The sequence below is a fragment of the Aotus nancymaae genome, unplaced genomic scaffold, assembly GCF_030222135.1.
Source record: "Aotus nancymaae isolate 86718 unplaced genomic scaffold, 86718_ANA_hifiasm-v0.15.2.pri h1tg000108l, whole genome shotgun sequence".
Lineage (NCBI taxonomy): Eukaryota > Metazoa > Chordata > Mammalia > Primates > Aotidae > Aotus > Aotus nancymaae.
This window is the reverse complement of record NW_026988523.1, coordinates 11,032,468-11,059,132: the sequence shown is the minus strand read 5'-3', so window position 1 is coordinate 11,059,132 and position 26,665 is coordinate 11,032,468. Positions and strand designations below refer to the sequence as shown.

Genomic DNA, 26,665 nt, shown 5'->3' with positions numbered 1-26,665 from the left:
CCCAAACTGAGGTCCAGAATCTGGACCCTGGTAAAGTTACCAAGCAAATGTCAACCCAGAGGCCTCTTGGGGGTGCATGAGCTGTGTTCTTCCCCAGGAAAGATCCCTGGGGCTCTTACTTCATCATTGATGGTAACTACTCAACATGGTTGCAAAACATGGTGGTTACTTTGCTTAGAAAAAATTTTTTAAACAGTACTTATGTATAGTAATTATATTTGAAAACCTGCAATTTGTTAAATACACATGTCAAAATTAAACTAAGCAAGGAGTTGGTAATTCTGTTTTTGAAAATTAAAGCAGAAACAGAAGGGACATTACACTTTTTATAGAAAAGGAACAAATCAAAAGTATTTTCTGAAATATACTTTCTATTTTCTCCTGCAAGCTCCTGGGTGTTTAGGGTTTGTGTTCCCAAATGATTTGCAAAATAGATAGTTTTCTGGTGAGAGTTGTTAGAATTGGGATGATCCAAATTCCAGTACAGTTTCAAGTTCAGACATAACAGCAACACATTCTGATCGAGGCTCGTTAGAAGACTTCTGTGGCCTGCAGCGGTCAGTCTCATCTACAACAGGAGGTTCTGTTCTGGGAACCTTGTAAGCATTGACAAACTGGAGTCTGTCTGAAGGAAGGGAACTATAGGGAAGAAACATCTCACACATATCAGCTGGGATATTTTCATTTACAAGTAACAAAACACTAGACTCAAACTGTGCTAAGCAAAACAGTGTGTTGACCTGTAGTTGAAATATAATTCCTAAGTAGAATTGCCTTAAAACAAGGCCTTTCTGGGAGTTCACATGATACAACAAGTACTCAGATTTTCTATCTCTCCACCTGCTTTTTGAATTTTGGCACCTTTTTCAGGTAGGCTCTTTCCTTTGTGGTCTAAGATAAACATCAACAATTCCCAAGGCTCCATGGATCCTCATTTTCATCCCACACTTTAAAACAAGCAGTTCTAGTTCAAATTCCGAGATTTGTTCTGATTGGGCTAGCGTATGCGTATGTCAAATGCCCACCCCTGAAGCCATTTCTGTGGCCAGGAAAAAGGAATGTTAGCATAGGTCATGTACTCCACCCTTGGTGCAGGGGCGGAGTCAGCTTCTCCAGAAGCAGATGGAGCTCCACTCAGAAATCAGGGGCTACTGGGTCAAGGAAAGAAAAAAAATAAATACTACAGAGATAACCAATAAAGGTATGTGCTCCATCATATGAGGAACATTTGAAGGAACAGCGTCCTTAGCTTAAAGATGAGTAGACATGAAAAGGACAAGGTACTTTAAGATTTAAAAGTGTCATTTGGAGGAAGCATTAGATTTACTCTGTGTAATTCTAGTACTGATGATTATGGGGAGGCAGATTTTAATTAAATTTAAGTAATTCACCCACAAGGGAAAAAATACATTCATAACAGAAGAGCATAGAATGAAACTTGGAAATCTTTCTCCTTTTTTCCCTTTCCTTTCCTGCCTCTCATCTTCCTCCATCTCTGCTCTCCAGAGATAGCCTGTATGAACTGTTTAATGAAAAGAAAACCTTTCTCATGATTAGAGCTACCCATAAGGACTTGGCTATGTCTTCAAGTATTGATTGCCCCATCTTTTCAAGTAGGATACTTTAAAGATTTCTACTTTAGGAAGCACATGAACCAAGTAACTATAAGTAACTGTAAGATACTAATACTTCATGTTTAAGGCAGCATGATTTAAAGACGAGCTGAGATAATTTAAGAGGGAATTCCTGCTTATAAAAGGGCAAGAAAAATTTAAGACATTTGAGAGTAAATGTTGTTTGTTGATGAAACAAAAGAACTATGAAATCCCCTTTCCCTAAAACCAGAGCAATGATGGCAGATGGAATGAGTAACTAGGTAAGGAAGATAACTAGGTAGCAGGATGAATGAAATTGAGATGAGTAGAGGTGAAGTTCAGTCCAGTCAAAAAGCACCTTGAGGCCAGGCACGGTGGCTCACACCTGTAATCCCAGCACTTTGGGAGGCTAAGGTGGGCGGATCACTTGAGCTTAGGAGTTTGAGACCAGCCTGAGCAACATGCCAAAACCCCGTCTCTATTTAAAAAAATACAAAAATTAGCCGGGTACGGTGGCATGCGCCTGTAGTCTCAGCTACTTAGGAGGCTGAGACAGAAGAATTGCTTGAGAGTGGGAGGCAGAGGTTGCAGTGAGCCAAGATCATGCCACTGCACTCCAGCCTGGGTGACAGGAGTAAAACCCTGTCTCAAAAAAAAAAAAAAAAAAAAAAAAAATACCTTGAACCAGACCACAGATGCAGGAATGAGCAGAAAACTCAGGAGAGGCAACAGCACTCACATGGATGGCCAAGGCCCCTCTGGCCTGTGAAAAGGCTGGTTTGACTGAATGTTATTTGGGATCCTTCCTTTACACGTGAATAATTAAACGTATCCCATATGTGTTCTGAGCTAAAGTAGAAGGAACAGAAAAACACTTAACCTTCTCAAATTATTTCACAGCTGTACTTGTTCCAATTTACTCCTGACATGTTAATGAAATAGTAGTGGTTATCATTTTATGTTTCTAGTGTGATCAGAATCAGAAGCAAACAAAATATTCTAAATGTGCTCTTTCGTAAACTTAGTAAGAGAAATGAGATTATGTCTTGTCCAGGCCTAGTAAATAAGTAAATCGTAAATAAATAAATAAATAAATAAATAAATACCATTCATTAGGGGTTTACTATTGCACATTCAACACATCTACTTAGTATTCAACACATCTGATGTAATGAAAATTTCAGAAAATCCTATGAAGATATTATCTCTATTTCACAGATGAAAAATCAGGTATGGAAAAGTTAAATAACTTGCTGAAAATCACACAGCTAATAAGTAGTAGAACCAGGCCAGGTGCGGTGGCTCACGCTTGTAATCCTAACACTTTGGGAGGCTGGGGTGGGAGAATCACCTGAGGCCAGGAGTTCAAGACCAGCCTGATCAACATGGTGAAACCCTGTCTCTGATAAAAATACAAAAATTAGCCAGATATGGCAGCTGGTACCTGTAATTCCAGCTACTCAGGAGGCTGAAGCAGGAGAGTCACTTGAACTTGGGAGGCAGAGGTTGCAGTGAGCCGAGATTGCGCCATTGTACTCCAGCCTGGGTGACTTCAACTCAAAAAAAAAAAAAAAAAAAAATGTAGTGGAGCCAGAATTGGGACCCAGTTCTGCATAACTAAATCCATATCCTTTCTACATGCCCCTGCCTTTATGTATCTGAATGTACAGACAGAGCATGTTCATGACTGTACATGGTCAAATATGCCTGTGTATAGAGCAATCTCAAAATAGAAGTTTTTACTTCTTTCTAAAAACAAACAAATTTATTCAGGGGAGAAGATCACCATAAAGACATAAACATGCCTATTGGATTTTCAGAGGATCCCATAAGTTCTTTAGTGCTTAGGTATCTGGCCTGCAAAATAGTCTTATTTTTTCCCTTTTGTTGTGGATTTTAAATGAGTCGTACAGCAGTGACACACTGGATTGTTATTTCTGAGGCTTGTTTTGAAATATGTATTGAAGCCTTGTGAACTCTGCAGTTCCTGTGGTCACACATTTTTTCTTAATGACTGTTAAATGATGTGTTTTTTCAAAAACTCTAAGAGAGTATGACCTTCTTTATCCAACAGGTTTCAATTTTCCAAAAGTATTTCTTTCTTTCTTTCTTTCTTTTTTAAAGATGGGTCAGGCTGGTCTTGAACTCCCAACCTCAGGTGATCCGCCCGCCTTGGCCTCCAAAGTGCTTGGATTACAGGCATGAGCCACCACGCCCAGCCCCAAAAGTATCTTTACTTTTACACTAAGCTACAAATTTCTTTTCATTTCCCTAGCTTCCCGTTTACTTTAGCAGATCTGCATGTGCTCAGCCTTTACGCTAAGACCTGTGAGGCCTTCAAAAGGAGGACACGTGGGTTGGTTAACTTTTCTAGTATCAGTTCTTCAGAGAGCCTGGCCTTCACCACCCAAGCAGACACCCTAACCTATGCCCACCTTCATCATTCTCTTAAAAAGGTATGCTCTTCATCTCTTCATTTCTTCTCACCATTTGTAATTGTTTCATTTATCTACTTATTTATTAACTGTTGTGCCCACATGACATAAGTTCTTTTTTTGGAGGCAGAGTCTCACTCTGTCACCCAGGCTGAAGTGTGGTGATGCAATCTTGGCTCACTGCAACCTCTGACTCACAGGTTCAAGCCATACTCCTGCCTCAGCCTCCTTAGTAGCTGGGATTACAGTCACGTGTGACCACACTCAGCTAATTTTTTGTATTTATAGTAGAGACGGGATTTCACCATGTTGTCCAGGCTGGTCTCGAGATCCTGATCTCAGGCGATCTACTTGCCTCAGCCTCCCAAGTGTTGAAATTACAGGCGTGAGGTCCCCCACATGGCCAACATGACACAAGTTTTGAGAGGGCAGACATCTCATCTGTCTTCCTCACTGCTGTGTCCTCCAGCAACTCAGTATAGTACTTGACACAGAAAGCTGTGAAGAAAAATTATTGACTGACTGAATGGATGTCTCCAGAACCTAGCAATGCCTACCGGATGGTCGGTGCTCTGTGAACGTTTTCTCATAATGAATGAAGTCATCAAGAAAGGAGGCAGCATTTGATCTGGTCCTATAGAGGGGGATTCAACCTTTTGTTTGTACAGAACAGGCATTTTTTTTCTTCTGGCAAACGCTCCTTAAAACCATGTGGGGGCTACTAGTGATGAAGTACTTCAGAGTTACAGCACATGCCCAAGTTGAGTTAATCAGTGTTCTTCTTTCCTCTGGGCACGTTGACTGGTCTCTGGATAGGCGCAAAGTCACATCCAGGTCATACCACTCATTTTCAAACTCGAGCAGGAGAAAGATATTCCTTTTTTCTCTAGTCAGAGAACTGCAACTAAGTATGCCCAAAGCAGCTGTGTCTTCAAAGCTGGTCTGAGAGAATGATGCCAACAGGCAGATTCAAAGGCAAGGGATGGCAAGTGATCCCCAATGGCCAAGGGTCAGAGGACATGTCCTTTTCAAGGCTTAACTGTTCAGCTTCAAATCTGTGAGCCAGTCTAGTGTCTTATCATAAATAACTTCCCTAAAAAAACCAAAAAGCTTAAGCAGTTAGGTCCTGAGAATCCCAAGTAATACAAATGTGGGTAGGTAGACAGGAGTAAGGATGGGCTTTTGACAAAAGCACAAAGGTTAGATTAAATACGATTTTTAGGAAAGTTCACGATGAAACACTTAAATGATAGATGTTTATGACCTTCAGCCAATGTATATTACTGCTATCTCTACTATGATCCTCATTTATACAGTTAGCTTTTTCCATTAAAATAGGAAATGGAATGTGATGACATGAGGAAATACTTAGGCTATAAAGCTAAGTGGAAAAAGATAGCTACGAATAAATACACAGCAGGAGTACAACTATTCAGAGGACAATGATGCAGTGAAATCGCACAGATTTAGAGTCATGGATTTTGATTTGAATCCAGTTTCAATTTACTAGGGTGTGAACTTGAGCATATTACTTAATATCTTTGTTGTTTTTCTCATCTGCAAATCAGGGATAATATCTTCGAGGGTTTTTGAGAGAGAAAATGAAATATAGTATGTAAAATCCCTAGCACAGTGCCTGGCATTTAATAGATGTTAGTGTTCCATCCTGTTAACAAATAACAAGACTCACTGCATTGAAAACTAGAAGAAATAAGTATAAATGTTAACAGTACTTGCATTTGGATTCATCCAATAAATGTTTATGGAAGGCCAACAATGTACACAGGCACTGGGAATAAAACTGTGAACAAAGTGGACAAAGTCCCTGACCTCATGGAGCCTAAATTCTGGGTAGGGATACAGACAGTGAACAAATACCTAAGCAGTGATTCATATATCCTGAAGTGCTAAGGATGAGGAGAATCCTGCATTTGTGTATGTGGAAGTGGTAGTGCAACCAGTTTAAACCAGATGGCCTGAAAAGCCTCACTGAGAGATATTTGAACAAAGACTTGAAGGTGAAGAAGGATGGTAGGACTATGGATACCATTTCTTTTTTTGTTATATCTACTTTTCTGATTTTAAAAATGGGCATTTACATTTTATTTTTTATTTTGAAAAACGGTTTAACTTTCTCTAGCCTTATTAAGGTATAATTGAAAAATAAAAATTTTATATCTCTAAAATGTACAATGTGATTATTTTATCCATATAAATATTTGATTATCTATATATTTTATATGTATACATACACAGTGAAATGATAACCACAATCAAGCTAATTAACATATCCATTACCTCACGTTGTTACCTGTGGTGAGAACACTTAAGATCTATGTACACAGCAAATTTCAAGTATACAATAGGCCGGGTGCAATGGCTCACACCTGTAATCCCAGCACTTTGGGAGGCCGAGGTGGGCAGATCACTTGAGGTCAGGAGGTAGAGACCAGCCTGGCCAACATGGTGAAACCCCATCTCTACTAAAAATACAAAAATTAGTTGGGTGTTCTGGCGCATGCCTGTAGTCTCAGCTACTTGGAAAGCTGATGTGGGAGAATTGCCTAAGCCTGGGAGGCAGAGGTTGCAGTAAGCAGAGATTGCACCACCGCACTCCAACCTGGGTTACAGAGCAAGACTCCATCTCAAAAATATGTGTGTGTGTGTGTGTGTGTGTGTGTGTGCGGTCACCATGCTGCATGTAAATTCCAAAGATTTATTCATCTTAGAACTGAAAGTTTATACCTTTTGGTTAACACCTTCCTCCACAACTCAGCCCCTGGCAACCACCATTCTACTCTCTGCTTCTATGAGTTTGACTTGTTTTGATTCCACATATAAGTGAGAAAATATAGTATTTATCTTTCTGTATCTGGCTTAATTTACTTAGCATAATCTCCTCCAGGTTCAATCCTGTTATCACAAATGGTGGTATCTTCCTCCTTTCTTATGGCTGAATGATAGTTGATTACGTGTGTGTGTGTGTGTGTGTGTGTGTGTGTGTTTGTGCATGCATGCATGTCTATAACATTTTCTTTATCCATTCATCTGTTGACAGGCACTTGGATTATTTCCATACTTTGGCTATTGTAAATAATGCCCAATGAGCATGGGAGTCCAGATACAGGTTGAATATACCTTGTCTGGATTGTTTGGGGCCAGAGGTGTTTTAGATTTCAGATTTTGAAATGTTTCCAGACAGATTATGAGATACCTTAGGGATGGGAGCCAAGTCTAAACACAAAATTTGTTTACGTTTCACATATACCTTATACATAGAGCCTGAAGGTAATTTTATACAATCTTTTATTTTTATTTATTTATTTATTTATTTTGAGACAGAGTCTCACTCTGTTGCCAGGCGCCAGGCTGGAGTGCAGTGGCATGATCTTGGCTCACTGTAATCTCTGCCTCCCAGGTTCAAGCAATTTTCCTGCCTCAGCCTCCTGAGTAGCTGAGACTACAGGTGCATGCCACCACGCCCAGCTAATTTTTGTATCTTTAGTAGAGACGGGGTTTCACCATATTGGCCATGATGGTCTCAATCTCTTGACCTTGTGATCTGCCCGCCTCGGCCTCCCTAGGTGCTGGGATTACAGGTGTGAGCCACCATGCGTGGCCTATACAATATTTTAAATAATTTTTTTAATAATTTTTAAAATAATATTTTAAATAATTTTGTGCATGAAACAAAATTTGTATACATTAAACCATCAGAAAGCACAGGTGTCACTATCTCAGCTACCCATGTGGACAATCTGCAGTTGTTTGGCATCATCATTCCTGACTCTCAATTTATATGCTACCAATAAGCAATCTTTTTTTTTTTTTGAGACAGAGTCTTGCTCTGTCACCAGGCTGGAGTGCAGTGGCACAATCTCGGCTCACTGCAAATTCCGCCTCACAGGTTCAAGCAATTCTCCTGCCTCAGCCTCCTGAGTAGCTGGGACTACAGGCGCACGCCTCCACACCCAAGTAATTTTTTTTTTTTTAATTTTTAGTAGAGACGGGGTTTCACCATGTTGGCCAGGATGGTCTTGATCTCTTGACCTTTTGATCCGCCCGCCTCGGCCTCTCAAAGTGCTGGGATTACAGGCGTGAGCCACCGTGCCCAGCCGAATATATGTAAATTTTTGAGTGGGGTTGTATTATTTAAAAGGCCATATAGAAATGACCTTTATGTGATATTTAGTATGATGTTTTTTAAATGGTACCCTATTCCGAATGTTTTCTGCTAAAATGTTTCCCCTAGAATGAAAATTGAAAATGAGAGGGCACTAACATCTATCAGTGTGATGTTCTGGGATGATTTGAAAATAGCCATTGTGTTCATTGACACTTTTTGCAAAAGTGAGAGTTAGGAAATGTGCCTTGAGCTTGTTAGAGGTGAGGGAGTAAATCAGATATTCCATTTTTCTAAGAGCCTAATCTCCAGTAGGTATCTCTCATCCTGACTTCCTTTGTAAGTTTTCTGCTCACTCCTATGACAATTTTAGCTCAAACCCAGAATTTATGTTTCAATACAGAATCAAAATGTACAAATAAGCTAAATACAGCATGACATTATAACTAAAATAAATAGTTATGATAAAATATACTTATAAAAATATTGGCTTTGAGTTGATAGAATTAACTCTATGGTCGTCAACAAAAACACGCTTTTTCTGTTTGTTACACAAATCCTGAAAGTATCTGAGTCTTTGAAATAGTAGTACTAAAATAAAGTAGGAATGGCCTCTTGTTCTGTAATTCAACAATGACCCATACTACAACCAAAAAAAAGGAAAAGAAAAAAGTTAAAAAAAAAAAAGAGAGAGAGAATAAGAGAAAAGAAAATTTCTTAGCTGAGAACCAAAATATTTTCCTCAAGAAATCTGCAGTGATTTTCTAATCTGTAGAGTTATGGCTGTAAATTAAAGGAAATCACATGTGTTAAAACACATAACATGCCACAAAGTACAAGTCCAACCCCTGTTAGTTGAATCTTCATTTGAATCTAAATAAATCTGAATGGACGGTAGAATATTCGTGAACTGTAGCACTTACCAATTCTGCCTGTATTTACAAAACCTCTTTTGTGACTATTTCCTCAGCTGATATGAGTTCACTGACTTAGGTGTTAAATCCAGTAGAACATTGATTTTTAATTAAGCACTCAATATATTCCTCACCTCATATATGCTTTAGAAGATTTGTATTAATTAGTTTCCCTTTAAATCTCTCTTTTCCTCTCAAACCTCAGACAAGAGTCAGGGTGGAAGCTTTTTCAGGTCAGTATCTATTTATAAAGGGCATGGTGTGTTTAAACTTGTGTCATTGTCACAACATATGAAAATGTTCAAATATTTAAAAAGCAAACTAGATCATTTGAAGGGCAAAGAGAAATAGCTTTGATCCAGAGATTTTACCGAGAACCATTTGCATGTTCTATTTTGCAGAGCCTGCACATTTAACTGCAGATTATGAAATGTTTTGTGAACACTAAAGCAGAAAACTCCCCAGAGTAGACAATCTTGTCTTCCCTTGTTACTTCTATCTTGCAGAACTTCTCTAAGCTGTAATTCTTCTTCTATGCTCTTCAGATGTCAGCAGTGGTAAGAATAGACTCTTCCATGGACGGAGGAGGATCTGACTGAGAACAGGAGAAGCAGCACATGCCATGCTACCTGAAGGGCAATTTCTCCCTCCTCACTCCCTTCCTTCTTCTTCCCTCCCTCCTTTTTTTTTTTTTTTTGAGACAGAGTCTCCCTCTGTTGCCCAGGCTGGAGTGCAGTGTTGTAATCTCAGCTTACTGCAACCTCCACCTCCTGGGTTCAAGCGATTCTCCTGCCTCAGCCTCCTGAGTAGCTGGGACTACAGGTGAATGCTACTGTGCCCAGCTAATTTTTGCATTTTTAGTAGAGATAGGGTTTTACCATGTAGGTCAGGCTGGTCTCGAACTCCCGACCTCATGATCCGCCTGCCTCAGCCTCCCAAAGTGTTGGGATTACAGGCGTCAGCCACCGCACCTGGCCTCCTTTTTTTTTTTTTTTTTTTTTTTTTTTGACAGAGTCTTGCTCTGTTGCCCAGGCTGGAGTGCAGTAGCGTAATCTCGGCTCATCGGAACCTCTGTCTCCTAGGTTCAAGCAATTCTCCTGCCTCAGCCTCCCGAGTAGCTGGAATTACAGGCATGCGCCAACACACCCAGCTAAGTTTTGTACTTTTAGTAGAGATGGGGTTTCGCTATGTTGGGCAAGCTGGTCTTAAACTCCTGACCTCAGGTGATCCACCCGCCTCAACCTCCTATTACAGGTGTGACCCTACACACCTGGTTCTTTCTTTTATCTCTCTCTCATTCTTTCTTTCTTTCTTTTTTTTTGAGATGGAGTCTCACTCTGTTGCCCAGGTTGGAGTGCAGTAGCGCAATCTCGGCTCACTACAACCCGCACATCCTGGGTTCAAACAATCCTCTCATATCAGCCTCCTGAGTAGCTGGAATTACAGGCCTGCACCACCATGCCTAGCTAATTTTTGTATTTTTAGTAGAGATAGCGTTTTGCCATGTTGGCCAGGGTGGTCTTGAACTCCTGACTTTAAGTGATCTGCTCGCCTCGGCCTCCCAAAGTTGCTGGGATTACAGGCATGAGCCACCACACCTGGCTGAGGACTCCACTTTTTTTTTTTGAGATGGAGTCTTGCTCTTTCACCAGGCTGGAGTGCAGTGGCAGGATCTCGGCTCACTGCAACCTTCGTTTCCTGGATTCAAGAGATTCCCCTTCCTCAGCCTCCTGAGTAGCTGGGACTACAGGCGTGCACCACCGTGCCCAGCCAATTTTTTGTATTTTAGTAGAGACAGGGTTTCACCATGGCCAGGATGGTCTTGAGCTCTTGACCTCATGATCTGTGCGTCTTGGCCTCCCAAAGTGCTGGGACTACAGGCATCAGCCACCGCGCCTGGCCAGGACTCTGCTTTTTAAATCTCCTTTTTTAAAAAAAGTTGAGCTCAACTGCATGAAATCCACTTTTAAAATCTCTGCTATGGGGAAAACCATGGCAGGAAATGTTAAAACCAAAAGGGCTACTTCCTTTCATAACCCCACCAAAATCTAAAAACTTCAACAACACTTGAATCAAGGGGCTTTGAAATTGGCTGATCCTCCATCAGTTCTTGGGATGAGAAATTGGTGTGGGCCAATTCCTTAGCAGAGTAATCTACTGAGGTTATTTCAAATAACCTCAAATAACATTTCAAATAACAGCCGCAATCCAGGACTAGCCCATGTTAGAAGGCTGTTGTTTTTATAAACTTATTTTGTGTGTGGTAAAATATACATATCATAGCATTTCCTATCTTAATTTTTAAGTATACAAGTCAGTAGCATTAATTACATCCATAACAAGTTCATTTATTCATTCATTCAACATATCTCAGCTGAGTGTATGCTATAGGGCAGGCATATTATCTGATCTTAAAAACAAAGATCCCTGGTTTCATGGAGCTTTCTTCGTTCTAGCAAAGAGAGGCAGAAAACCAATAGTAAACATAATAAATAAATAAATAGATTAGGTGGCACGTTAGTAGGTGCCAAAGGCTATGGTTAGGTCCTGTGGCACAGCGTGCCCCGCATGTGAAGGCTTCTGAATCTTTCAAATAGTCCAGAGACCCTTGCTTATCTCCCACCTCCAAAGTCCCACCTTCAAAGACTCTTAGTGAACTTGGAGAGTTCACTGGTGTATTAGTAGTTCGTTTTCATTCTGCCAATAAAGACATACTCAAAACTGGGAACAAAAAGAGGATTAATTGGACTTACAGTTCCACATGGCTGGGGAGGCCTCAGAATTATGGCGGGAGGTGAAACGCACTTCTTCCGTGGCAGCAGCAAGAGAGAATAGAGCAAGAAGCAGAAGCGGAAATTCCCGATAAACCCATCAGATCTCGTGAGACTTAGTCACCATCACGAGAATAGCATGGGAAAGAGCAGTCCCACGATTCAATTACCTCCCCCGGGTCCCTCCCACTACACGTGGGAATTCTGGGAGATACAATGGAAGTTGAGATTTGAATGGGGACACAGCCAAAGCCTATCAACTGGTTACCTGACTGAGAAATTAATAAAGAAAACGTGTTATTTTGAACCGATCTATATGACAACTAAACATACAAAAAATACTGATGGCAGTTGGGGCTGTCAATTAAAAAGTGTAAAGGTCCTTGCTGCACATAGTGTTTTCCCCAGACAATAGTCTCTTTGAGAACAAGTGTCAAGACACATAATTGAAACAGAAAGCCATGCTTTTTTCACTAACAATGTGATGTTTTAATAAAAGAAAGAATTATATAGAAATATATGCATTTTGAAAATTCTTTCACCTCAAAACCTAAAGTGGCCAAGGACAGAAGAGGTGAGGAATGCAGTAGTTTATTACACTCTGCAATGACAATTGCAGAAAAGGGACTGGGATTTTGAAATGATTTCTTTTGTCAAGTGCAAGGATGCTATCAGATGGTTCCTATAATTTATTGAGCTTCTGCTTAGGCTCTTTCAGGAAGCAAGGAATGCATATACTGTAACAGAAGTTTATTATAAGCACATATGTGGAAGAAAATCGTAAGTACATGATTATGAAACCAGACCACAACTTGATCATGATAAAAATTAACATTATCAATGCAGGGCAGATGGACATCTGTGCCTCCAATTGTGATACTTCAAAAAGGACACAACATCACTAATGCAGTATTCCAACCAGAAACGCATAGCCTGGGAGAATGTCAGGTAATATCAAATTGAGGGATGTTCAGTAAAGTATCTGATTTGTTTTCTTTAAAAATGGCCATGTTATGAAAGATAGAACATTGAAAGGCTGAGCAACTGTTCCAGATTAAAGGAGGCTGAAGAGTAGGGTGACCAACTGTCCCCATTCACCGAGGGCTGAGTAGTTCTCCAGGATGTAGAACTTTCAGTGCTAAAATGGAGAAGGTCTGGGCAAACAGGTTTATTCTGAATTGATGGCTTGATCACCCTGCTGAGGAGGCATAATCATTAAATGCAATATGTAAAACACGTGATTCTGGGCTGGATTGTGGATTGGAGTGAAAAAAACGCTACGAGTACATTATTGGGATAATTCACAGAATTAGAACATCAATTTAAAAAACATATGGTAAAGTACACAAAACATGAAACGTCCTATTTTAACTCTTTTTAGATGTCCAGCTCAGTGGCATTAAGTGCGGTCACAATATTGTGCAACCGTCATCATTATCCGTCTCCAGAATGTTTTCTTTTTTTTCTAGCTGTCACATGGGACAGAATGTTTTTATCTTTCTATACATAAACTCTATATTCATCAAATAATAACTCCCCATTTTCTCCTCCCAGTGCCCGCACACCACTATTCTACTTTCTGTCTCTAGGAGTTTGCCTATTCTAGGTATCTCACGTAGGTGGAATCAAACAGTATTTGTCCTTTTGTATCCAGTTTATTTCACTTAGCATAATATTTTCAAGGTCTATTTATGTTACAGCTTGTGCCAGAATTTCATTCCTTTTTAAGGCTGAATCATTTTCCATTGTATGTAAATACTGCATTTTTTCTTTTTTCTTTTTTTTTTTTTTGAGACAAAATATCACCCTGTCATCCAGCCTAGAGTGCAGTGGCACGACCTTGGCTCACAACCTTCACCTCTCAGGTTCAAGTGATTCTTCATCCTCAGCCTCCCGAGTAGCTGGGATTACAGGCGCTAGCCACTATACCTGGGTAATTTTTGTATTTTTAGTAGAGATGGGGTTTTACCATGTTGGCCAGGCTGGTTGCAAACTCCTCAACTCAGGTGATCCGCCTGCCTCGGCCTCTCAAAGTGCTGGGATTACAGGCCTGAGCCACCGCGCCTGGCTACATTTTGTTTTTTCAATCACCTGCTGATGAACATTTGGGTCGTTTGTACCTTTTGGCTGTTGTGAATAGTGTTGCTGTGAACATTGGTGTAGAAATGTGGAGTTCAACATTGAAGGTATCATTATCAATGTAAAATTTCCTGAATTGGATCTGTGTACTATGACTGTGTAAAAAAAATATCTAAGGAAATACACACTGAAATATTAAAAGAAAAAGTGGTGATATATACATCCTAGTCTCAAATGCTTCAGAAAAAAACACAAGAAAGAGAGAAAGAAAGGGAATGTGGCAAAATATTAAAAATTGGTGAATCTGGGTAAAGGGTATGAGTTCTCTGCAATATTCTTGCAACTTTTCTGTAAGTTATTTTTTTTAAGTACAACAGAAAGGAAGCAAGGGAGAAATGTGATTTATGATATATAGGCCTAGGGAGAAAGAAGAATCCATGAAAAGCTGGTCCATGCAGAGCTTGCAATGTCATCAGGGGAATGGAGGAGAACGCAGGATTCATCACAGCTTACTGGGGTACCTTGTCCCTATGAACAGAAGTTGGCAACTACGCCTGTTTCTAGTGTTCTGCTCTTTCAGTTTCTCAACTACTCTCGGCTTCTGCTGCCATCAACTAATTTCTCCATCCTGTTCTCTCTTCCTCTCGTCTTCAGCTTGCTCATAGCTTCTGTTTTCTTAGGGTTTCTGCTTCCTCTTCTGTGTGCGTGTTTGTGTTGGCTGCGGCTGCCATCTTACTCCGGGCCAGGCAGTTGTGGGGTCATGAGGTACAGAGCATGACAACCTTTGCATAGGAGGGCCGCAGCCATGTAACACAAATGTCTTGCTTGGCCAGTCTAGTCCAACTAAAAGACTATGGTTGGAGCATTGGTGTGGCTTAGGGAGTTGGTATGGTGACTGTGGTGGGGAGAAAAAGCAAAACACCAAATCTCCCCTGAGGCATTATGACCCATGCTTGATTCACCTTGGAAATGCTGGGTGGGGGGCGGGGAATAGAAACCGTGTATATGAAAGTTCAGTAGAATCAGAGGAGACAAGATTTCATTGCAATTTTGGAGAAAATTTTAAGGTTGTTCATTTTTATAAAACAAACTGGCCCAGTGCTTGACTGCTAGGCACTGACCAAACGGTTGTTGAAATAATGAATGAAGATGAAATATCTCACCAGCTCACTCCCTGATTATAATGATAGTGTCATAATCATGTTAAGTAATTCTCAATAATACTGTTGTTTTCAAAGGTCTTTAGAACTAGCGGGTGACTGATTGGCCAGATGTGCTTTGTCTCCTTCTGTTCCTATCAGTCCTTTTCCACCATCCCCTTCTCTGTCTGGTTCCTATGAGACTAAGAGAACATTGCCATCTGCTTGTAGGAAACATCCAGGAATTCTCCCACCAACAGATTCCTGTTAAACACACACACACATAGAGCTAGAAAAGAAAAGAAGACAAGAATGCAATGTGGATTGTGTTTTATTTTAAACCCACTTTGCTGTTCCTGTTGTCTATCTGTATTGTGTTCTAGGCCTTAGGGAGGGAGATCAGATCCTTTTGTTGCTTACTTTGGATGGAAATGTGCCTGGAAGCAGCGAACCTGGTCCAGAGTGACTTTGAAGGAATCTTTTAGTCCAGACTCCATAATGCCAGGTCTGAAAGTCACCATATGAATTCACTTGCCCCACAGAACTATCTCAATTTCCTCTTTATTCCAGGCACTGTGGATAGAGTGACAAAGAAGATGTGACTTCTGTCCAGAGGAGAAAGGGATCATTTGTTTTGTTCCTTTGCACATTCTTTTATTGTCCTGGAATTTTTTCTCCGTTTTTTTTTTTCTTGAAATAAGGGAGAGTTAGCCATTTCTAAGTTATACAGCAATTTATTATTATTATTATTATTTTTTACAAAGAGTTCTACCCCTTTGTGACTAGGCAGAGCTATTAGTGTGTGTGTGTGTGTGTCCCCTAGTCTCACTCTGTCACCGAGGCTGGAGTGCAGTGGCGTGGTCTTGGCTCACTGCAACCTCCATCTCCTGGGCTCAAGCGATTCTCGTGCCTGAATCTCCCTGGTAGCTGGGAATATAGGCATGCACCACCATGCTGGTCTAATTTTTGTATTTTTAGTAGAGACAGGTTTTCACCATGTTGGTCAGACTGGTCTCAAATTCCTGACTTCGAGTGATCCACCTACCTCAGCCACCCAAAGTGCTGGGATTACAGGCGTGAGCCATCACGCCCAGGAGACAAAGCTATTCTTACTGCAAAAGTCTGGAGTCCAGAAATGAGAGCCCCACAAGTCAGTATATTACTTAACTGAAACAAACAGATACGGGAGGGTAAATGTTCTCTGAAGTTTACTTTCTTCATGTGTAACATGGGCGTGATGTTAGCTCCTTCACATGTGAAGATTCACTGAGCACCCAACAGAGAGGTGGGTACCCAGGGGTGTAACAGCTGCTAGATGTAAATCTTCTTCCTAGTGCCTCAGAAAACAGGAGGGGTATTGAGGCCAGCGCGGAGGAAGGAAGCACGCTCGGTGTTCCTGTCGCCCATGGTGATGCTGTGGTGTATGACACAGTAAGAGGCACGATGGAAGCATTTTCTTTTTTCAAATGCAATAAATGGCCTAGTTGCAAGCTTGGGAATAAAGTCAATCCTGAAGCACTCTTTAAAATGTCGCTTTGGTGCTGCATAATAAGATGCCTTTCTCATCTTTGTGGAGAGGTGGAAGCCAGGGAACTATAACAAGTTTAACCACCCAATTAGTCACTTGATCTTAATGGAAAAAAATGAGTGAGTCCTTTGGGTTTTGCTGTGCTTATCTGGGTCATTTACAGCTTCTAGTCACAGTAAATCAATTTTACACAGCTGGAACATCAGCGACATCTGGATTTCTCAAAAGGTCATGTGTGCGCCTCGTTAGAGCAAGGCTACAAAGTATCACTTTGAATCATAATGAATATTCCACTTCCAAAAGCAAGGATGTTTTTAAGGCAGCTACAGCAAAACTAAGGAGGCGATTTACTTGAAATTCAATTGTGATCATTTTTTGGTGATTAAAAACCGACCATTTTCCCAACAATATCTCCAATGTGCTTTCAGAAAGCCCCCAGTCCCACGCCTTCACCCCAGAACCAATACTTGCAGGATTCTGTAGCAGCAAACAATTATTTCTAACCAGTGAGTATGTCAGGTCCTCCTGGCTGGGCCCATTCTCAGGTTCTGCCGTGACCTCTAAGCTTCTGAGACTTTTCTAAGAGCAAAGGGGCTTCTCCTTGGGATTTCTGTTTAGGCTGTGGGGAAATCTAACTGTAGCGCCCTTTATCTGTTCCCACAGTACTTTGCCTGAGTCTTTTGCCGGCAGCAGAACATTCCTTTATTCCCAGCTTCAATCACGACATGACACCACACTCATCCTTGACACCTTGCCGCCCCGCTGGAAAAAGTCACGTCCCCATCAAGTAACTCCTCTATGTGACACATTCAACATTTGCTTTGATCTGACCCTTTTTAACCTATTCAACCTCAGTTCCTTTATGCATCCGTCATTTTCTCTCTGCCTCTGCTGGATCAGTTTATTTTTATTGCCACACAAATCTTGTGGTTTCCCCACCTAACTCATGCTACGCCTTTTCTTTTTTTCACCTACTCAAATCTTTCCAGCCCTGCAAGGCCTGCAAAGAATCTTTGTTTTGCTTTGTTTCGTTTTGAGTGTACTAACACTCATTATTCTTCTGATTCCCAAAACCCCTTTGCTATTAATAGTTGATATCCATTCCTCATTTATCCTTTCATTCTTGCAACAAATATTTACTAAGAACCCACTATTAGTGATACGGTTTGGATATTTTCCCTGTCTAACGCTCATGGTGGATCGTATTCCCCATTGCTGAAGGTGGGGCCTGGTGGGAGGTGTTTGGGTCACGTGGGCAGATCCCTTATGGATTGGTGCTGTCTTCATGATAGGGAGTGAATGATCTGGTCATTTAAAAGTGTGTGGCAACTCCCCCACTCTCTCTCTTGCACCTGCTCCCCCTTCACCTTCTGCTGTGATTGTGAGCTTCCTGAGGCCTCCCCGAAACCAAGCAATGCCAGCACCATACTTCCTGTAAAGGCTGCAGAACCATGAGCCAATTAAACCACTTTTCTTATAAATTAGCTAGTCTCATGTATTTCTTTATAGCAACACAAGAACAGCCTAATACAGTTAGTGACCATTCTAGAACTCAGGATGCCATGGTGAGTAAGACAGTCTTTGTCCTCGTGGAGATTTTATTCTAGTACGGCAGACAGACGGTCAGGCAGTAAATTAGTAAGTAGTATAACAGACTGAGACAAGTGTTGTGAGAAAAAAATGAAAAGGCAGAGTAACGACTAGCGTGCAACCATAGGAATGAGAGCTTTTTCCATGTGGTGATATAGGGAAAGGCCTCTGAGGAGGAGACATTTGCATTTGAGGAGAGACTTAAATTGTGAGAAGAAATCAGCCATTAACTGGCCAGGTGCGGTGACTCATGCCTATAATCCCAGCACTTTGAGAGGCTGAGGCAGGCAGAAAACCTGAGGTCAGGAGTTTGAGACCAGCCTGGCCGACATGGTGAAACCCCATCTCTACTAAAAATACAAAAATTTGCCACGTGTGGTGGCGGGTGCCTGTAATCCCAGCTACTCAAGAGCCTGAGGCAGGAGAATGGCTTGAACCCACGAGGCGGAGGTTGCAGTGAGCCCAGATTGCGCCACTGCACTCCAACCTGGGCGACAGGGCGAGACACTGTCTCAAAAACAAAACAAAGAGCAACTTCTTAAAGTTAGGTCTAAGTACCTGGATAGATGATGTTGCCATGTCCTGGCAGGGAAAGCGTGGGGAAGGAAGTGAATGCAGATTTGCATGGGGTTATTGAATCTGGAAACAAGAATTTCCCTTTGGACATGTGAAGTTTGAGAGCCCTTGAGACATCCAAGTGTAGGTATTGAGTAAACAGTGGGCTATGTAAGAGTTTGAAGCCCAAGGAGTGGTCTGGATAGAGATACAAGCTGGAAATTCATTTAAGCTTAGGGATGAGAATGTAAACTGAGAAGAGGCCAGAACCCCAGAGCCCACCAGTATTTAGAGGTTAGGAAGGAGGAGCTAGAAAGGAAACTCCAAACGTGTCCCTTGAGGTATCCCACATATTTGGACACATCCATGGTGTTGTTGGTGGGCTAATAGTTTCATGTGCACCAGACTTTTCATGAAAACCAAGGCTGCGAACTTCCTGAGACCACTCGTATTTCTCCACAAGAGCAGGGCTAAAGGTCCAAAGTGTTTTATTGGTGTGTAGTCTCCGCACAGTCCCTGTTTACCATGCATTTCCTAGAGCAAGGAGTGTATACTGCCAGGCTATTGAGGGAAATGTGGCTACTTCCTTTCTCAAGGGTTATATCTTTGAGTTAGTTAAGAATTCTCAGACTTACTTTACTGGCAGTGAACTGATGCACAGAGAGATTAACTGATTTATGCCCGGCCTAAACTGAGTCAACAGCCAGCCTGAGGCCACACTGCAGTGTTTATTAAATTACGGACTGAGGATTGCCAGCATCTCAGTCACCTAGAGTGCTGCTTAAAAAAAATATATAAATATATATGGAGTGCTGCTTAAAATATATATATATATAAATATATATATATGTACATGGGTTATCTATTAAGCACTTTACAAATGGCAACTCTTAATCCTCAGAACGACTCCATGCAATAGTCATATTATCACCAATTTATAGATGAGGAAACAGACATGAAAGCGTTCCATAGGCAGCAAAGGGGCAGATGAGTCTGGTTCCACGCTCCCAACCACAATGCTATGCAGCCTGCTGAAACAGAATCTCTGGAAACGGGGCACAGGAGGAGGAGTAGTCTGTATTCAGAAAAATTTCTGGGAGTATTTTTGTGTCCTATATATGAAATCCTGAGAACTGAAGTCTCACTGGATCTCAAGTTTGTTCTTTGAAGCTCAGGAAAATCTTAATATTTGCTCTACTATTTTTTTAACATCGCTAAGTATCCATGTTTAGGTAAATTATTCTTGGTAGTATTTTGTTAAATGTAGGTAACAATTTACTGCACAGTTTGACATTTTGAGAGGTAAAGCATATGACCGCACATTAAACCAGTTTGCCTTGTCTAATATGTTGACAATAAATATCTAACAATTATGGACATTGTTGCACCCTACTCTCAACAAGAATAATGTGTCTTTTTTCCCCTGTGTTTACTATTGGACACATTTGCCTACTGAGATCCATAAACAATAATGCAATAGATCAGTCCTATGGCCAGTGCAGTAGCTTGCATGACTCCATGGTGGTCATTTGCCTTGCTGACTGGGAGGAGGTAGTACTCTGACACGTCTCAGCTTTGCACTCTTCAGCCTAGTAAAGATGCGGCCTTTTGATGTATGGGATGTCCCAGAGCTTTCAGAGATTACTCTCTGCTGACCTTCGTGAATGGTCTCAAGAGCTTATGGGGTGAAAGGGAAATGAAGGAGTATTTTTTTTAAAAAAAGAAAGAAAATAAATCCAGTTCTCAGTTGAAAAATAGACACATGTTGAATATCCAAAGCCTTTAGATCACAGGAGATAACATTAAGCAAACTCCTTTGTGTTGACAAGAAATTGTGTTTTACGGTCACAGATCTCCACCCAGAATGGCGCTTGAATTTGCATTATTCACACAAAGAGACTGGTTTCACCTGTTTGCAACTGTTAAACTATTAGTCATCAGTTCAGAGGTTACTTAAGCTGATTTTGCCAGCAGTTTATGTTATACACTTCTTATTTATTTATATATTTTTGAGACAAAGTCTCACTCTGTCACCCAGGCTGGAGTGCAGTGGCTCCATCTCGGCTCACTATAACCTCCGGCTCCCAGGTTCAAGCGATTCTCCTGCCTCAGCCTCCCGAGTAGTTGGGATTACAGGTGTGTGCTACCATACCCAGCTAATTTTTTTTTTTTTTTTTTTTTTTTGTATTTTTAGTAGAGATGGGGTTTCACTATGTTGGCTAGTCTGGTCTCAAACTCCTGACCTCAGGTGATCCACCCACCTCGGCCTCCCAAAGTGCTGGGATTACAGGCATAAGCCACTGTGCCCAACCCTGATACACATTTTAAAATCACACAATAGAAATCAACAAAGGTGACACACCTGTTTAATACTGTCAAAGAAGAAAAAAGATCTAAAAACAATTTGAAAGAGAAGTGAGGCCATTACACCAGGGAGAATGGAAATCTTAGTCTTTTTTATGAAAAGAAAGAAAAATAAATACATAAATGGGGTGGAGGATGGGTTGTCAGATTTAGAAAAAAGAAAGAAAGAAAAATACAAGATGCCCAATTAAGTCTGAATTTCAGATAAACAATGAATAATTTATTAGTATAAGTATGCTGAAAAATTATTTACTATTTATCTGAAATTCAAACTTAAGTGAGTGTCCTGTGTCCTCTCTGGCAACCCTACTTAAGTAGTGCCTTTTAATCTCAGTTTGAAAAAAATCATTTTAGAAAACAGATGTCTTCAGGAAACTGGGTCACGATTCAACAGCATAAATACTCGTTAATTATGTTGCACAGTGTGATGGGATTATATATTTATTAAATATAAATAAACTAGCAATGGTAGTGACTAAAACTTAGTTACTTTGATTTGAAAACCCATTCATCTTATTTATCTTTTTTTTTGAGACAGAGTTTTGCTCTATCTCCCTGGCTGAGGTACACGATCTCAGCTCACTGTAACCTCCACCTCCCAGGCTCACGCAATTCTCTTGCCTCAGCCTCCTGAGTAGCTGGGATTACAGGCACCCACCACCACATCTGGCTAACTTTTGTATTTTTAGTAGAGACAGGGTTTTGCCATGTTGGCCAGGCTGGTCAAACTCCTGACCTCAGGTGATCTGCCCACCTTAGCCCCCCAAAGTGCTGGGATGACAGGCGTGAGCCACCATGCCTCGCCTTATTTATCTTTTGGTATGAATAGGAACGAACTAAAAATGGACAACACTGATTCTAAGACTTCTGGACAGGAAAACCTCTATCCATTCATTCATTTACGCATTCTCTGCTTGCTCTTTGTAGAAGCGTTTGCTGGTAGATATGTTTTATTAAATTTTATTTTAGTAGTCAGAAGAATGACTACATATGGATTCCCTGACCCAGATTCTTAAATAATTCTGTATGATAATAATCTATATTTAAACAGATAATAGACCCAGTCAAAGGCAAAACCAACCTCAAAAGAAAGAGCAGACTGGCCACCTCCATGCAACTACGACTTGCCTCGATCTGTCCGGTTTCAATTGCCCAGGATGCAATAAACTAACACAATAAACAAGCACAGAGGTTGAAACAATAGGCTTAGAGTTGGGTACTAAGATAGCAGTGGGAGGAAGGGAGGAAGACATAGACTGAAGAAGCGATCAAGACTAAGTTAGAGAAGTGCAAAAGTGTCAGATCACAAGGCTGAGAGAAGGGAACGCAGGGACTGGGGAGAGATAAGGGAAGGAAGTTGACCTGTGCTTGGTAGAGAACAGGGAGGATGACGGAGAGATAGGAGTCAGCAGGTGTGAGGATGAGGAGCGTGTAGATGGACCAATATTTGAAGGGCTGTCAGATGAAAAGAAATTCAATTGATGTCTAGCTCCAGAAGGTGAAACCAAGGTCAATAAATAAAGCAGGAGAACAGATTTTTGACAACATTTAGGCAAGAGCTTTCTAAGCATTACTGCTGACTACTGATAGAATGGCCTGTCACTGGAAGTGAGTAGCAGAGGCTGGGTGTCCGCTGCTGAGGCCTTGAGTGGGGAGGACTCCCACCTTGGGTGAGGTCTACACTAGATACTCTCCGAGGCACCTTCCCACTGGTGGTGTATGTTTCAATCCAAATGTGACAGCAGGGACCTTGTCTCTTTTATTCACTGTTGTATCTTCAGTGCTTAGAATAGAACTTGACACATACTAGGGTCTCAGTAACTCTGCAGGGTTATAAGGGCAGTGCTTTGTGGAGAAGGTGGTATTAATTTAGGCCCTAGTCTTGATGTGATAAGGAAAGAAAAATAAACCAAGTAAAAACATAATGAACATTTAAATGGGGGTGCTCTAGGGCTATATTTATGAGAGCTGCAAATATATAATCCATGTTTGCTTAATGCATACCAGCCTAGAAAGAAAAATGAGAATAAAACAATAGTAAAAAGTATGCAATTTTTCAATTAAAAAATAAATAGGCCGAGCATGGCAGTTCATGCCTGTAATCCCAGTACTTTGGGAGGCTGAGGTGGGTGGATCTCTTGAGGTCAGGAGTTTGAAACCAGCTTGGCCAACATGGCAAAACTTTGTCTCTACTAAAAATACAAATATTAGCTGGGTGTCGTGGCATGTGCCTGTAATCCCAGTTACTTGGGAGGCTGAGGCAGGAGAATAGCTTGAACCCGGGAGGCGGAGGTTGCAGTGAGCCAAGATTGCGCCATTGCACACCAGCCTGGGCAACAGAGAGAGACTCTGTCTCAAAAATAAATTAATTAATTAAAAATTGAAGACAAAATAGTAAAAAGCAACATTTCTTTGGTTCCCCTACCTCCCACATAGTATTTTCAGCCCCTTCAAATTTCTCCCCACCTGGTTCTAAGAGCCCCCGGGGATGTCCCTTCTGCCTTCCCAGTGGTGGCTATGAGAGACTGTTTGCTTTTGCTGCTTTGCTGTCCTCTGGCTGGTGATTTTCTCTTCTGTGTTGCCATGCTCTGGTGATCTCTCCATGTTTCTATCAGCTTCAGTGATGCCACAAAGTCTATACACCCCCCAAAAGGTACTGTATTGGTTGGCAATCTCCAGAGAAACAGAACCAACAGGATACATAGAGATATAGAAGAGATTTATTGTGAGGAAGTGGCTCCCGTGATAGTAGAAGCTGAGGAGTCCCACGGTCTGCCATTTGCAAGCAGGAGGCCCAAGAAAGATGGTGGTGTGGTTTGGTTCCAGTCCAAACCTGAAGGCTTAAGAACCCAGGGAGCCAGTGGTGCAAAGTCCCAGTCCAAGTCCAAAGGCCCAGTCCAAGTCCAAAGGCGAGAAAGCCAGCAGGGCCGATGGCAAGGGTCGGGGGCAAGAGCAGGTGGACATCCCAAGTTTAAGCAGAGAGAGCAAATTTACCCTTCCTCTGCCTTTGTGTTCTATTCAGGCCCTTAATGGATTGGATATTGCCCACCCACACCAGGGAGGGCAGATCTTTACTCAGGCTAACAACTCTAATGCTAATCTCTCTGAAACATCCTCACAGACACACCCCAAAATATGTTTTGCCAGCTATCTAGGAGTCTCTTAGGCCAGTCAAGTTGATCCCTAAAATGAATCATCACAGGCACCAATGCTGCCTCTGGTACCTGCCAAATATGTCCTGCTCGCCACTATCAGGAAATTGCACTGGAAACACACGTTCAGAGGAAGTGAGTGAGTGAAGACCTTCAGGAAGAGGACATAGAGTCAGTTGGCAGCAGCATGATCGGGCAAAGCCCAGTGAGGAGATGCCGAGTCACCTCCACAAGGGACCCCAGGTGGTCTGTCTCGGATACAACCAACAGAGCTGCTGCATCACACAGTGGGCAAGAACATGGGTTCTGGGCGGGGGATGCATTCCTTTACTGCTCCATGCCCCGATTTCCTCAATGCAAAGCCGGGATAATGATAGTCCCACTCTTACACAGCTGTTGTGAAGACTGAGTGAGCACAGGCAGCACTCAGAGCTGTGGTTGGCCCGTGGAAGCCCTTAGTGTGCAAGAGCCATTATTGCCAGAGCTATCACAGTGCTCTAAAGACGTCCAGCTCTCCTCCGCGGCTATGACACCTGTGTTCTTCACTTTGCAATGCAGCCTTACGGTAACCTCCAACACCTGAGATAAACTGAGTGGACTTTTGCTCCCTGCAACAAAAGGCGCCTGATTACTACAGATCTGCATCTTCACGTAAATACAACAACTCAGATTCCCAAGTTGAAATCTTTGCCACCTTGATTTGAAAAGCAATAAAGAATCACATCACCAGACAATATGTATTCATAGTTATCAAATACTGCCTTTACAGAGCTATTAGTTGTCTTAGGGAAACAAGGCAAAAAGTGGGTGAAATATTTGCATTACTGTTCACATCTGCAGCAGAAGAGACGACACTGGTTTAAAACTTGGACTACGGAAGCAAACTGCTTTCTGGTCTGAGTATTATGGGTTATTCAGCCATTAGCAACATTTTTTTCTTTTCTTTTTTTTTTAACTTTACAAAAAATTTAAACAAAATATTTCTTTACCCTGAGTGGATTTCATGTTTTGGTCAACACTGGCCTTTTATTACCTATGCAGACCTCAAAGAGTAGCAACTAATTTCAGGTGTCTTAGGAGGAAATAAGTTCTCACAGTTATATTTTGAAAGTGTTTTTGAAATTATCCATCGTATATTAAGGGAGATTTATCTGCTGGCTGATGGAAATTTAAACCTAGCATTCAATAGAGAGGTTAGGGCTGTAGGTATAGAGACTTAGAAGCCCTTGACATATAGGTGATAATTAAAGCTCCAGGTAATTAAAACAAGTGGGAAGGGAGATTATGTTCAGCGGAAAGACAAGAAGACAAAGGTTACTATCTAGGGCCTTTTCCCCAAATCCACCGTCATCAGATGCACTTGTGGAACTGTTGTTCTCAGGTGCTACCCTGGACCTATTGAACCTAGAAGGTTGAGGCAAGGGAGACCCAGGAGTCTACATTTTGAAAAAGCATCCTAGGCGATCCTTATGCACCCCCACAGAACCAAGGGTATATTTGCATCAGTCAAAAAAAGGATACCAGAGAAAGAAATAGATGAGTTGCCTCCTGGATGGTGACTGCGGTTGGTTAAAGCTACAGATGCACATCTATTAGTGGTTCCTGGCACACCAGACTCAAGAACTGCAACATTCCTGAAGCTAGTGGGACCCCCAAATGTCAGAAATTAAAGCTACTTAAATGGGATTGGTCACAGCCTTGGTTCCTTGTCCCTGCACTGAACTCTTCTACTGCCCTACCGGGAACCACCTAGGGTATACAGGGATCATTTGTGAATTGTCATAGTGGATTCTCCCTTCCGGGATTTCTTGGTAGGACTTTTCTCTTGACTTAGTTACTGCAGTGGGTTGAAGGTAGAGGATCTAAGGTGATGGCCAACTCAGAGGCTATGTAAAGTAAAAGAACATGACTCAACAAAGAGTGATACCTTGTCACTAAGTGCCCTGTGCCCAGCTTGGCCTTTGTACCAAGCCCCCTCTGTGCCCTCTGCCAGTAGGTTGAGGAAGACAGAACCCAAGCAATATGAGAGATGTGGGAGTACCAGCAGGCCATAGACCTCTGAACCCAAAGTTACCTTTCTAGAGGTTGCTGAAGGGGACTTCACTGGCCATTGGCCATTGGCCATTGGGGCTGCCTGGAAGTTCCAGAGTGTAGCCCCAGATGCACTCCAGGGGGCTGGGGAGGTACACCCAGAGAGTTTATTTGAAGAGGGCAAACTGTGTGCCACCAAAAGAATCCCTCTTATGCCTAACAGTTGCAAGTGGCCTGGCACAGACCAGGAGGCAATGAGTCAGGTCAAACCAGTTCTAATAGTGCTACTTAAACCACTTAAACCAGAGGTGGTTGCCAGTCAATCCCAGAAGATGCTTTGCTTTTTAACTGGTGACTATTTTGTAAAGAACTATTTTTATAATATATGG

General features: G+C 41.6%; 1 long non-coding RNA gene across 2 annotated transcripts in view; it reads right to left on the bottom strand.

Annotated features, from left to right (window-relative positions):
- LOC105711697 (uncharacterized) overlaps positions 1–26,665 on the bottom strand; it is a 148,001-nt gene that overhangs the window by 29,123 nt on the left and 92,213 nt on the right. The gene's annotated exons all lie outside the window — the stretch shown is intronic.